This window comes from Saccopteryx leptura, chromosome 4 (genome assembly GCF_036850995.1).
Source record: "Saccopteryx leptura isolate mSacLep1 chromosome 4, mSacLep1_pri_phased_curated, whole genome shotgun sequence".
Taxonomy (NCBI): domain Eukaryota; kingdom Metazoa; phylum Chordata; class Mammalia; order Chiroptera; family Emballonuridae; genus Saccopteryx; species Saccopteryx leptura.
Window position 1 is genome coordinate 166,906,263 of NC_089506.1, and position 13,882 is coordinate 166,920,144.

General features: G+C 37.4%; 1 protein-coding gene across 5 annotated transcripts in view; it reads right to left on the reverse strand.

Annotated features, from left to right (window-relative positions):
• Positions 1-13,076, reverse strand: part of PJA2 (praja ring finger ubiquitin ligase 2) — an 81,901-nt gene extending 68,825 nt beyond the window's left edge. For 2 of the 5 annotated variants that reach the window (XM_066381974.1, XM_066381972.1), the window contains exon 1: positions 12,939-13,076. The gene's annotated coding sequence lies outside the window, so the exon portion shown is untranslated. The remainder of the gene's footprint in view (positions 1-12,938) is intronic. The other 3 variants (XM_066381976.1, XM_066381973.1, XM_066381975.1) reach the window with 3 other exon arrangements.
• Between the last annotated feature and the right edge of the window lie 806 nt (positions 13,077-13,882).

Below are 13,882 nucleotides of genomic sequence, written 5' to 3' on the forward strand. Positions count from 1 at the left end.
ATCCTGGCCAGGGCACACAGGAGAAGTGAAGCATCCATCTGCTGCTCTTCCCCTCCCTCCCTTTCCCCTTCCCTATTTCTCTTCCCCTCTGGCAGTCAGTGGCTTAACTGGTTTGTCGGCCCCAGGTGCTGAGGATAGATAGCTCTGCTGATCCAAGCATCAGCATGAGGCACTGAGGATACCTCAGTTGATTCAACCATGAGCCCCAGATGGAGGTTGCTGGGTGGATCCTGGTTGGGGTGCATGCAGGAGTCTATCTCCCCTCCTCTCACTTAAAAACAAAACAAACAAACAAAAACACAGAAACACAAAAGAAAAAACACAATGGAGGCACAGAGTTACAAGAAAACAAAATAACTAAAATGGCTATAGGAAATCCTCATACATCAATAATTACTGAATTCACCAATAAAGAGGCACAGAGAAAAAAACTGGATTAAAAAAACCAAACACAACCATATGCTGCCTTTAGGAGACACATCTAAACTGCAGACAAAGTAAGACTCAAAATGAAGGTGAAAACTGATTTTCTAAGCAAATAATATCACAGAAAAGCAGGTGTAGTCATACTTACATATTAAAAAAAATAGGTTTCAATATAATAAAGGTAACAAGAGACAAAGATGGGTATTTTATAATGATAATGGGGATATAGCACTTTTTAAAATATATATGCACCCCATCAGATAGCACCTAAACATATAAAACAATTACTAATATAACTAAAGGGAGATACAAACAAAAACACAATCATAGTTGGGGAACTTAATACTCCATTAATAGCTCTAGCTAGATCATCCAAACAGAAAATCAATAAAGGAATTTAGGCCTTAAATGGCACATTGCACCAAATGGAAATAATTGACATTTTCAGCACCATTCATTCCAGAACATTATACATTATTCTCCAGTGCACATGGAACATTCTCAAGGACAGACCATATGTTAGGTAAAAAAACTAGCCCCAACAAATATAAACACTGAAATCATATCAAGCATATTCTCTGAGCATAATGCTTTGAAATTAGAAAACAACTACTAAAAGGAAGTAAAGAAACCACAAATATATGGAGATTAAATTATACTACTAAAAAATGACTGGGTAAAAGAAGAAATAAAAGGTGAAATCAAAAGATACAATATATAGAGACAAATGAGAATGATAATACAACATATCAAAACTTCTGGGATGCAGCAAAAGGGAGTTTTTGAGGTTGTTTTTATCATTACAGGCCTATCTCCAAAAACAAGAGAAGTCCCAAGTAAACAACCTAATATTACATCTTAAAGAACTAGGAAAAAAAAGAACAGAGAAGCCCACAGTCAGGCCCTGGCTAGATGATGGCTCAGCAGTAGAGCGTTGGCTGCGTGTGAAAGTCCCAGGTTCTATTTCCAGCCAGGGCACACAGAAGCACCCATCTGCTTCTACACCCTTCCCCCTCTCCTTTCTCTCTATCTCTCTATCTCTCTCATTCCCTCCTGCAGCCAAGACTCCACTGGAGCAAAGTTAGCAATGCCCCAGAAGGGCTGAGCATCGCCTCCTGGGCATGCCGGGTGGATCCCGGTCAAGCACATGCAGGAGACTGGCTGTCTCTGCCTCTCCTCCACTTCTCCCTTTGGAAAAATACAAAAAAAATAATAATAATAAGCACAAAGTCAGCAGAAGTTAGAGCAGAACTGAATGAAATAGAGAACAAAAAGACTACAAAAATAATTAATACAACAAAGAGCTGGTTCTTTGAAAAGATTAAAAAAACTGACAAACACCTGGCTAGACTCACTAAGGAAAAAAAAAGACTCGTATAAACAAAATCAGAAATGAAAGAGAAGTTACCATAGACATCACAGATATACAAAGGATACTAGAATATCATGAGATTATATGCCACCAATTCAATATCCTAGAAGAAATGCATAAGTTCCTAGTAATATATAATCTTCCTATACTGAATCATGAAAAATTAGAAACTCTCAACACACTGACCAACAGTAAGGATATTAAAACAATCATCAAAAGCCTCCCATAAAAGAAAAGTCCAGGATGTGATGGCTTCACTAGTAAATTCTACCAAGCATTCAAAAAAGATCTAATACATTGTACCTATTCTTCTCAAACTCTTTCAGAAAACTGAAGAAGAGGCCAATACTTCCTAACACATTTATGAGGCCATCATAACCCTGACATCAAAACCTGGCATGAATGACACAAAAAAGAAAACTAAAGACCAACACCTTTGATGAGTACAGATGCAAAAATCCTAACAAATCTAATACAACAGCACATTAAAAAAATAATACATCATGATCAGATGGGGCTCATTCCAGGGCACAAGGCTAGTTCAACATATGCAAATCGATCAATGTATAGTATTATACCACATTAACAAAACAAAGCATAAAAGTCATATGATCTTATCAACAAATGCAGAAAAATCATTTGATAAAACATCCATTTATCATTAAAACACTCAATAAAATGGTACAAAGGAAAGTACCTCAACATAATAAAGGCCACTCCTTCAGCCAATATCATAATCAATGGCAAAAAACTGAAAGGTCTTTCTCTAAAATCAGGTACAAGATAAGGATGCCCACTCCCACCACTCTTATTCAAAACAGTTCTGAAGTCCTAGCCAAAGCAATCAGACAAGAAAAGGAGACAAAGGAAATCATAATTGGAAATGAAGTGTCATTCTTTGAAGATGACATGAGTCTGTATGCAGAAGACGCCACCAGAAAACTATAGTATAAAAAATAATAAATATAGTAAAGTTAAAGGATACAAAAGTCGAAATACAAAAATCCACTGCTTTCTGATATAACAAAACTTCAGAAAAAGAAATGAAAAAGAATTCTAATTGCAACAAAAAGAATAAAATACCTAGTAATAAATTGAGTAATAACAAGAATTAAAATACCTAGGAAAGACTGTAAAGGACGTATATTCTGAAAACTACAAAGTATTACTAAGAGATTGAGAAAAACACAATGAAATGGAAAGATATTTCATGTTAAATATTAAAATGGCCATATTACCTAGAGTAATATATAGATTTAATGCAATCCCAATCAAAATACCAATGTCATTTTTTAAAGAAATAGAATAAAAAAACCAAATTTGTACAGAACCACTAAAGACACCAAATAGCCAAAGCAATCTTAAGAAAAAGAAACAAAGCCAGAGATATCACACTACATGACTTCAAAGAGTAACACTTAGTTGATATTAGTTGAGTTTGCTTAGGCTCAGGGTGATTGCAACTTATTAGCCTGTATCATTGACAAAAATAGTCTTGAGTGCCCTGGCCGGTTGGCTCAGTGGTAGAGTGTCGGCCTGGCGTGCAGAAGTCCCGGGTTCGATTCCCAGCCAGGGCACACAGGGGAAGCGCCCATCTGCTTCTCCACCCCTCCCCCTCTCCTTCCTCTCTGTCTCTCTCTTCCCCTCCCACAGCCAAGGCTCCATTGGAGCAAAGATGGCCTGGGCGCTGGGGATGGCTCCTTGGCCTCTGCCCCAGGCGCTAGAGTGGCTCTGGTCACAACAGAGCATCGCCCCCTGGTGGGCAGAGCGTCGCCCCCTGGTGGGCGTGCCAGGTGGATCCCGGTCGGGCGCATGGTCTGACTTTCTCTCTCCGTTTCCAGCTTCAGAAAAAAAAAAAAAATAGTATTGAGGTTCACTTAGATATCTCTAGAATTTATAGGCTCATTCAAACAACCTTTTGTACCATGCATAGCATTTGCAAATCATGAGCAACAGACAAAAAACCATTCGGACAAAACTTATATAGTATTAAATGCATCCTACAGTGGAGCTTGGAAATCCAGCACCAGCTTGTACCATGCTGCATTGTTATGCGCCATAAGATAATACTTTGTTGCATGTTTCCATTTCTAGACTGTCAGGATGTATTAAAAAAGTGAGTTGTCTAACTGCAAACCCACTTTAAATATAAAGGCATAAATTCAAAAATAAAAGAATATATCATGCAAAAACTAATCATATGAAAGGTGTAGTAGCAATCTTAATATCAGAAGAATGCAGAAGAAGGAATACTACCTGAGATAAAGAAGAATATTATATAATGATAAAGGAGTCAATTCACCAAGATATTACAATCCTAAATATATATGCACCTAAAACAGGCATGGCCAACATACCGCCCGTGGGCCGAATCCGGCCCATGAAATGAGTTTATGCGGCCCGTGGTTAAATTTTTAATATTCTCCGCTATTTTAAAATCTCAGCTACTCAGAAGCGGAAGCCTTTTTGATTACTGGAAATCAAGATATTTAAGAAGATAGTGATATGCGAAAAAGAATTCCCCATGTGACTAATCTAGGATTAACTTTCAATAACTGGTCGAATGGATTCGTGATACTTCATTTTTTAAAAAAATTCCATTATAAAGATTTACAACTTTTGTACTCGTCTGTACTCGATATGAACTGTTTGACGTTTAGCGGCAAAGTAAACCCACATTCTTTTAGGTGGAGTTTGCCAGTGCGCACCCAAGGTCAAACAATTTGTTATTTTTGTGGTCAAGTGTACTGAATCAAGTGGCATTGTAGCATAGACAATAGCTGCAGTTGATAACTGAAAACGTGTCCAGGCTGTTTGTAAAACAAAATAATTGTTTTATTTGCGATATAACCCCTTCAAGCTCATTCTACTAATTAAATATTGTTTCGATTGATTGTGATAGTTTAGATATTTATATGGTAATTATATTTTTATTAAAATATATTTTTATTAAAATAATATTGTATATTAAAATTTTTTCACTCACATTTATTCATAAACAAATTACATAATAAAATTTTGTTTACTTAAACAGATCGTTTTTGTATTTAACATTTTTTAGTTTTAATATTTCGTCCGGCCAGTGAAAAAAGTTTTCTTTCTAATCTGGCCCGGGGGCAAAACTGTTGGCCATGCCTGACCTAACAACACAGGTTCAAAATGTATGAAGCAATACTTGTTAGAACAAAAAGGAGAAATAGACAAATATGCAATTATACTCAGAGACTTCAACTCTTCTCATGTGATCAAAAAAACAAGTAGACAAAAATTTCAGTAAGGAAATAAACAACTTACTATGCACCATCAATCAATTTGACATGAGTATTACAGATTATTTAATATAAAATATTGAAATTAATATTTAATATGAAATATAGAACTTACAGAATACTCGACCCAAAATAATAATATACATTATTTGGAGGTACACATGGAACATTTACCAAGTCTAACCATATTTGAGGTCATAAAAACTTTCAAAGTGCTTAAAAGAAATTATATAATCTATCAGGCGTCCCCAAACTACGGCCCGCGGGCCGTATGTGGCCCCTTGAGGCCATTTATCTGGCCCCCTGCCGCACTTCCGGAAGGGGCACCTCTTTCACTGGTGGTCAGTGAGAGGAGCACTGTATGTGGCGGCCCTCCAACGGTCTGAGGGACAGTGAACTGGCCCCCTGTGTAAAAAGTTTGGGGACCCCTGATCCACTTATCACAAAATTAAACATAGAAATCAACTACAGAAAGAGGTAAAATCATCAAATATTTGGAAATTAAATAACATATTTGGAAATTAAATAACATACATTTAAATAACCCATTGGTCAAAGTGAAAGTCACAGAAGAACTTAGAAAATATCAACATAGCCTGACCAGGTGGTGGCGCAGTGGATAGAGCGTCAGACTGGGATGTCAAGGACCCAGGTTCGAGACCCCGAGGTCGCCAGCTTGAGCGCAGGCTCATCTGGTTTGAGCAAAATCCCACCAGCTTGAACCCAACGTTGTTGGTTCCAGCAAGGGGTTACTCGGTCTGCTGAAGGCCCGCAGTCAAGGCACATATGAGAAAGCAACCAATGAACAACTAAGGTGTTGCAACAAAACTAATGATTGATGCTTCTCATCTCTCTCTGTCCCTGTCTATCCCTCTCTCTGACTCACTCTCTGTCTCTGTAAAAAAAAAAAAAAAAAAAAAGAAAATATCAACATAACAAATTTGTGAGAACATCTAAAGCAGTGCTGAGAAGGTCTGCTTTAATATAAAATATTGAAATTAATATGAAATATAGAACTTATAGAATACTCCACCCAAAATAATAATATACATTATTTGGAAGTACACATTGAACATTTACCAAATCTAACCATATTCGAGGTCATAAAAACTTTCAAAGTGCTTAAAAGAAATTATATAATCTATGTTATCCACTTATCACAAAATTAAACATAGAAATCAACTACAGAAAGAGGTAAAATCCTCAAATATTTGGAAATTAAATAACATATATTTGGAAATTAAATAACATACCTTTAAATAACCCATTGGTCAAAGTGAAAGTCAAGAAGAACTTAGAAAATATCAACAAATTTGTGAGAACATCTAAAGCAGTGCTGAGAAGGTCTCACTCATATCAATGGCCTAAGCTTATACCTTAAGAAATTAGAACAGAGTAGATTTAAACCCAAAGCATACAAAAAGAAATAGTAAAGAGCAGAAATCAATGAAATTAAAATCTTAGTTTAAAAAAGCATTAAAATAAAAAACTGAATCTTTGGAAAAATAAAATAATTGATAAACCTGGAAACATACTAATAATTAAAGACAAAAGAGAGGACACATTGTCAATATCAGTAATGAAAGAAAGAGTATCACTACAGATGCTTCATATTAAAGAGATAATATACAACTTTATGGCAATAGATAGATGAAATAAATTCCTTGAAAGACACAAACTATTAAAGCTCACATAGTGAGTAAAAGTGACTTATATAGTCAAAGACTGAAATCTTTCAAAAAGATATAGATGCCGGGTCTGGATAGCTCTGTTGGTTAGATCGTCATTTGGATACATAGTAGTTGCCAGTTCAATCCCCTTATCAAGGCACACACAAAAACAGATGGATGTTTCTGTCTCTCTCTCTCCCTTCCTCTCTAATATCAATAAATAAATTTAAAAAATAGGTAACCTTAATCATCCTAACCTATTAATTACATTTATCCTTTAAAACCATTCAACAAAGAAAACTTTAGGTACTGATGGGTTAGCTTGCAAACTCTAACGCACATTTATGAAATAACTATTAAGCCTATCAAAAATTTTTCAGAAAATAGAGAAACAATTTTCAACTCCATGAGGCTAGCATTATTTTAATACAAAAAAATAATTTGGAAAAGAATATTTCATGAACATAGAAATAAAAAAATACTCAACAAAATATTAGCAAATCAAATCCACTAATGTAGGAAAATAATAATATACCATGTCCAAGGGAGGTACACCTACAGAATCAAGGTTGATTCAACACTTGAAAACAAATCAATCAATGTAATTCATTTTATTAAAAGACCAAAGATAAACCATATAATCGTCTCAATAAATATTGCATGAAAATTTTAGTGAACTCGATATCCACTCATAATAACTCTTTTAGCAATCTAGGAATAGAATGGAAACATCCTTAACTTGATAAAAGGCCTATTACACTTAATGTTACAATACACGGGGTCCTCAGGTTATGACAGTTTCGACATAAGTTTAGGACACTCACTTCCATAAAAACTTAAAAAACTTGAGATGTGAGTGTTTTGGCTTACGCTGTTAGCATAGTACTTACAGACTACTACTGGTTTGGTTGTGTGTGGCGGAAATATATGCACTATTCTCTTTCTGTGGCTTAGTTGTGTCTAGATTATGATTTTACAACTGTTTTAGGATAGGTAAGTAACTTAGGCTAGGGTGTGTTTTGACTTACGTTGAAATGTGGGTTATGTCATTATTGTAGGAACGAAACTGTGTGGTACCACTATATAATAACTTGATTAAAGCCCCTTCATATTTAAAGACTGAAAGCTTTCCTCTTAAGATCAGGAACAAGACAAAGATATCTGCTCTTACCACTCCTGTTTAATATCAGGCTGGAGGTCTGAGCCAATGAAATAAAGGGGAAAAAAGGAGAAGAGGTTGTATACATATAAACTGAAAATAAACAGAACTTTTCTATATTTTCAAATGACATTATTTACAAAGAAAACTTCCAAAGAAACTATGAAAAAAAGTCTTACTAGATTAAGAGAATTTAGCAAGGTTGTCAGATTCAAGGTGTACAAAACAATTGTATGTCTACATACTATCAACAAACATCTGTATACTAAATTTTAAGAAAACTATTACAGTGTTCTCAGAAGTGATAAATTATCTGGATATAAATCTAACAAAAATGACATTTTTTTCAACATGTATCTGTATGCTGAAACTACAAAATGCTGATTGATGAACAAAATCAAAGAAGATTTAAATAAATGGAGATACCCTGGGTTCATTAATTGGAAGACTTAATATTAAGCTATATATTCTTTCCAAATTGATCAATATATTTAATACAATCTAAGTGAAACTCCCCTCAGTACTTTTTTGTTGTTGTTGTTGTTGCATTTTTCTGAAGCTGGAAACAGGGAGAGACAGACAGACTCCCGCATGCGCCCGACCGGGATCCACCCGGCACGCCCACCATGGGGCGATGCTCTGCCCACCAGAGGGCGATGCTCTGCCCATCCTGGGCGTCGCCATGTTGCGACCAGAGCCACTCTAGCGCCTGAGGCAGAGGCCACAGAGCCATCCCCAGCGCCCCGGCCATCTTTGCTCCAATGGAGCCTTGGCTGCGGGAGGGGAAGAGAGAGACAGAGAGGAAGGCGCAGCGGAGGGGTGGAGAAGCAAAGGGGCGCTTCTCCTGTGTGCCCTGGCCGGGAATCAAACCCGGGTCCTCCGGATGCTAGGCCGATGCTCTACCACTGAGCCAACTGGCCAGGGCGCCCCTCAGTACTTTTTATAGAAATCAAATCACTTCTAAAAAATTTTATAGGAAAAAGAGCAAAGCTGGGTACTCAAATTACTGCCTGATTTCAACTTATTAGAAAGCAACAATAACAATGACAATGTGGTACTGGCAAAATGATAGATACAAATATCAAAGGAATAGTCCAAAAATACACTCACAAATATAGCCAATTCAGTTCTAAGTTAATTCAACGGGGAAAGTACAGTGTTTCCAACAAATGCGGCTGGAACTCAGAAAGTGAGCCTTGACCTTAATCTCATACCATATTTAAAAAAAACAAAAAACTCAAATGGATGATACACCTTAACATAAAAGCCAAAACTCTAAAATCTATAGAAGAAGACATGAAAGGCAATCTGCACACTTTTCATTGTGCAAAGTTACGAACACAGAAACACAAATAATAAAAGAAAAAACTGACAATCTAAATTTCATCAAAGTTAAAAGTGCTTCTATTTATAAAATATTGGAAAATAAAAAAGCTTCAGACTGCAACATGCGTGCATGTGCTTGTGTGGGTCAAATGACCTATATAATAAATATACAAAGAATTCTTACAACTTAGTAAGACAAACACCCCTATCTTTAGAAAGGGTGAAAGATTTGAACAGATACTTCACAAAGGAAAACATATAAATGACCCATAAACATGAGTCATTTCTTGATGTCATTTATCAGATAAATACAAATTCAAGTTACAGTGTGATTCTACCACATAACCACTAGAGGAGCAAAAATTAAGAAGACTGAAAGAACCAAGTGTTGATGAGGATACAGAGCAACTGGAATTGTATCATGGGATATATGTATTTTGGCAGGTTCTTCTATTTAAACATTCACCTACCATACAACCTATCTACTCAAGGGAAATGAAAACATATGTTCACACAAAAATCTGTGAATGAATGTTCATAGCAGCTTTATTAATAATAGCACCTAACTGGAAATAATGCAAGTATCCATAAATAAGTGGTCAACAAATTGGGTTAAATCAATATACAACGAACTCAGCAGTAAAATGTTGTGAACCTGTTAAGCACAAAAACATGGATGAGCCTCAAAAACATCACGCTGAGAGAAAAAAAGGTCAGATACAAAAGAATACATATTACATAATTCCATTTATATAAAATGCTAGACAAATGAAACCAATTTATAATAAGAAAAAAGGACAAATGGTTTCCTGAGATTGAGGGTGAAAATGTAATTTACTGCAAAAAGAAGGGAATCTTTGGGGATGACAAAATACTCTAGATCTCAACTGTGGTAATGAAAAAATTCTACTCTTGATTGTGGTGATGGTGACATGGTTGTAAACACTGGTCAAAACACACTGAGCTGTACATTTTAAATACATATATTTTATTATATGTAAATTATCCTCAATATAGTAGTTACTTTATAAGGGAGCTCTCTTGGGAAAATATTAACCAGGGAATATTAGTGATGCCCTTATATAGCCACTCAAAACATGTAAAAAAAAAAATCAATAAAATTTAATACCCATTTATGACTTTTTAAAATGTCCTCACAAATGAAAAACAACAATAAAATCATCTTGGAAAGCCAAGAATAGAAGAAAATATTTTACCATAATTTTCTTTATCAGAAACTTCAGCAAACATCATAACTGATGGTGAAACATCAGAAGCATTCCCTTTAAAGTCAGAAACAAAATCAAGTTTTTAGGTATCACTGCTATTACTCAACATTATTTATATAGGACATAAAATAGGCAAAGCAATAAGGAAAACAAGCTAAGTTATAGACATTGAAAAGAAAGCCACAAAACTGTAACTATTTTCAGATAACCATCAATTCAATAAAGTGATCTGATACATGATAAACAGAAAAAAAATCAAAAGCTCTCTTATAAACCAGAGAAAAAGAATGTTACTGAGCATTTTCATGCACCAGAGCAATCAAATCATAAAATAGCTGGAAATATTATGAAAGAATGTAATATACATGGACAAGAAAACTATAAAACTTTCCCTAAGAATATAAAGCAAAGCAAGATGTGAATAAAATAGAATGATACCATACACACACACACACACACACACACACACACACACACACACACACATATTTCTGAGTGCAGAAGACTCGGTATCATACAGGTCAGTTCACTTCAAATTATAATCTAAAATTTTAATATAACCTTATTAAAAATACTTAAGAGATTTTTTATTTAATTTACAAGTTGAGTCTAAAGTTCATCTGGAGAAGAAATGCACAAAAAACAGTAATGAGTAACTCTGGAATAATAATAAGGAGGAAGAAATGGTTATCAAAATTTAAAGTATGCATTACCTTTAACCCCAATTCTATTTCTAGGAATCCTTGCTCCAGATATAATCACATACAGACAGAGGAAGTTTCCTAACAGTTGACTCTGAAGGTAGAATTATAGGAAGTGGGAGAAGAACTTTATATTCTCTCATACTGTGTGAGTTTTTAAAATTTAGAAAGATTTAAAGTTTATAATTGAAAACGTCAATAAATTTAAAAGTCGGCTTCAAAGAAGTACTACTTGTGATAGCAAAACGAAATTAAATGTCTTTCAGTAAAAGACACTTAAATATACTACTCATAAAAATTAGGGGATATTTCATAATGAATATGAAGCTATAAAATATCCCCTAATTTTGGGGAGCAGTATATATAGCCCATTCAAACTAATGAAATACCACTTAGTTTTTAAAAAAAAAAAAGTATTAGGGAGACCTATATATAACAAGTAAAGATTATGTTTAAGATATATAATTAAGAAAGCAAGTGACATATTAATGTGTTTGATATACCGCCTCCCCAATTTTACACGTACGTATATGTGTTAAAAAGTGCACATAGAAAGACGCATGTCAACTGTTAACTCTCCATACTGACATGGGACTGCGGAATGAAAAGAAATGTTCACATTTTACCTAATCATTCCTTTTCTATATTGTTGAATTTTACATCAAGTTTGCATGTCTGCAGCTAATTTTTTTTAATTAAGGGTATTGCATATAAAATGAGATGAATTCCTTAAGGCAATTAAATTTTTTTTAAATAGTTCAAACATTTATTTTTGCTATCTTCATGCTTATTTACATACTCCTCAAAGGATCTGTGGTGTTCAGCAGACATGACTGCCATTTTTAAAAATTTAACTGATCAAACAGTTCATGATAAAAATAACAATATAGTAAGACTTTTTATTTTTTTTAAGCGTCAACTTCACAGAACCAACAGATTCACAGCAGGGTATGGGTATGTTTAAAAAAAAAATTGATGCCTGGAAAGGGACATCCCCTAAATAGATTCTTCTTCCTCCCCACAAAAAGACTACCTCCTCCCCTTTTCTGTAACTTGGTGTGAGCAGCTTTAAACTTACCATTCTGAATGTGCGCAAAATGATTAAAAGCAGTCATTTTAGGGAGGCCACAATTGAAGGTGCGTCTACCAGAGGCGTGCTCTGACCTGACGTCTTTAGTGGGGAGAACCATGGACGAAATGGTGCCAATATCGGGAGAAGAACCGAGTGCAATGGTTTGCACGGAGTGCCTACGGGCCCGAGCCTCCGTGACAATCGAGAAAGATGCAAATACAGCCAGCAGAGTGACGGCAACAGACGGTTTTTCGGAAGAGAGGGGCAGTAGGCCTATGGCGTAAGATGGATCAGCTCGATGCGCGGCGACTGGCAATGGGCAGAGAAGGTGGGCGGGGGTTGCGAGTCGAGGGAAACTCATCTAGTCGCGAGTGTGGGGAGAAAGGCAGCAGGGTCCTTGGCCAAGGCACCAAGGACAGCAGAAGAGACAGCAGGAAAAAGCGAACGGTGGAGACCCGATACCAATCGATGTCATCCGCCGGGACACGAGCGCGGCCCTGGGTCCCAGCTAGACAGGGCCCAGGAGGCGAGGAAGGCCTCTAAACAGCCACCAACCCCACCCACCATGGCCGGCGCAGCGGACCGGGGACAGGCCCCGCTCCCTCACGAGAGGAATTAAGAAAGGGAGGAGGTGAAGGCAGCAATTTCCGTGCCCGACCCTCACATACCGGACATCAGGACAAGCTAGATTAAAAAAAAAAAAAATCTCCTCACCGAACTGTGCAGCGGCTCCGGAGCGAGAACAGCGCTCGATCCTCCACCCGCCACCACCGCCTTCTTCTCCGCCTCCAACTCCTCCCCCGCCCAACGCGCAGCGGCAGGTGGCGGCGCCCGCGGCGGCAGCGGCGGCGGCGGAAGCAGAGGCGGCGGCGGAGGGCCCGCCCCTTGAGCTGCGATAAAGGGAAAGAAGGAGGGCACGCAAGCCCCGCCCCTAAGGCAGCATCGACCAATAGACTTACTGGACTTCTGCGAGGGGGCGGGAAACCGTATATCCAATCGGAACCAGAGGAGTGGGTTCACGTCAATGGTTGGGACGTGGCAGAAAAAGGGAAAATGTATTTATACATCCTGGTCCTCCCTTCTCGGTCTGGTGGCTTCTCAGATTGGCGGAAGAGAGGAAGGACGGAGCTACACTCTTTTCCACACCACGCCCCTGTCTGGGCCCGCTTCCTTTCCCTGCAGTACTGCGACATTGGGGAGGGGGCGGGGCATCGTTCTGGGCTGGAACAGCACTGCCTTTTGTGGTTTGGACTTGGAGGAGGGGGCGGGGTATGGGGAAAGCGAAGTGGGTGTGGAGAACTAAGGGCAGGACTGACGCAGATAGACTTTAAGAAATTACAACAGCAACAACCAGAAGCGAGGTATTAAAGTCAGTCCTAATTTGACTGGAAACCTGATGACAAAGGTTAAGGTCTCTTGGCATAATATTCACTCCGTTGCAGTTCATTATAGGAGCTGTACAAAAAAAAAAAAAAAGGTGGAGGAAGGGTACGTTTACCCACGCTGAGTCTGCGCACTCAACAGTGTCTTCTCTCCTCCTACCCTGCAGTCATACCTTTGCCCACTCATTTCTGATTTCTTTGGGGGGGGGGCAGGTTTATAAGGGGGGACTTGCCTTTTTCCTCTTTATAACCTTGGCCGGACCAGTGCCTTCAGTT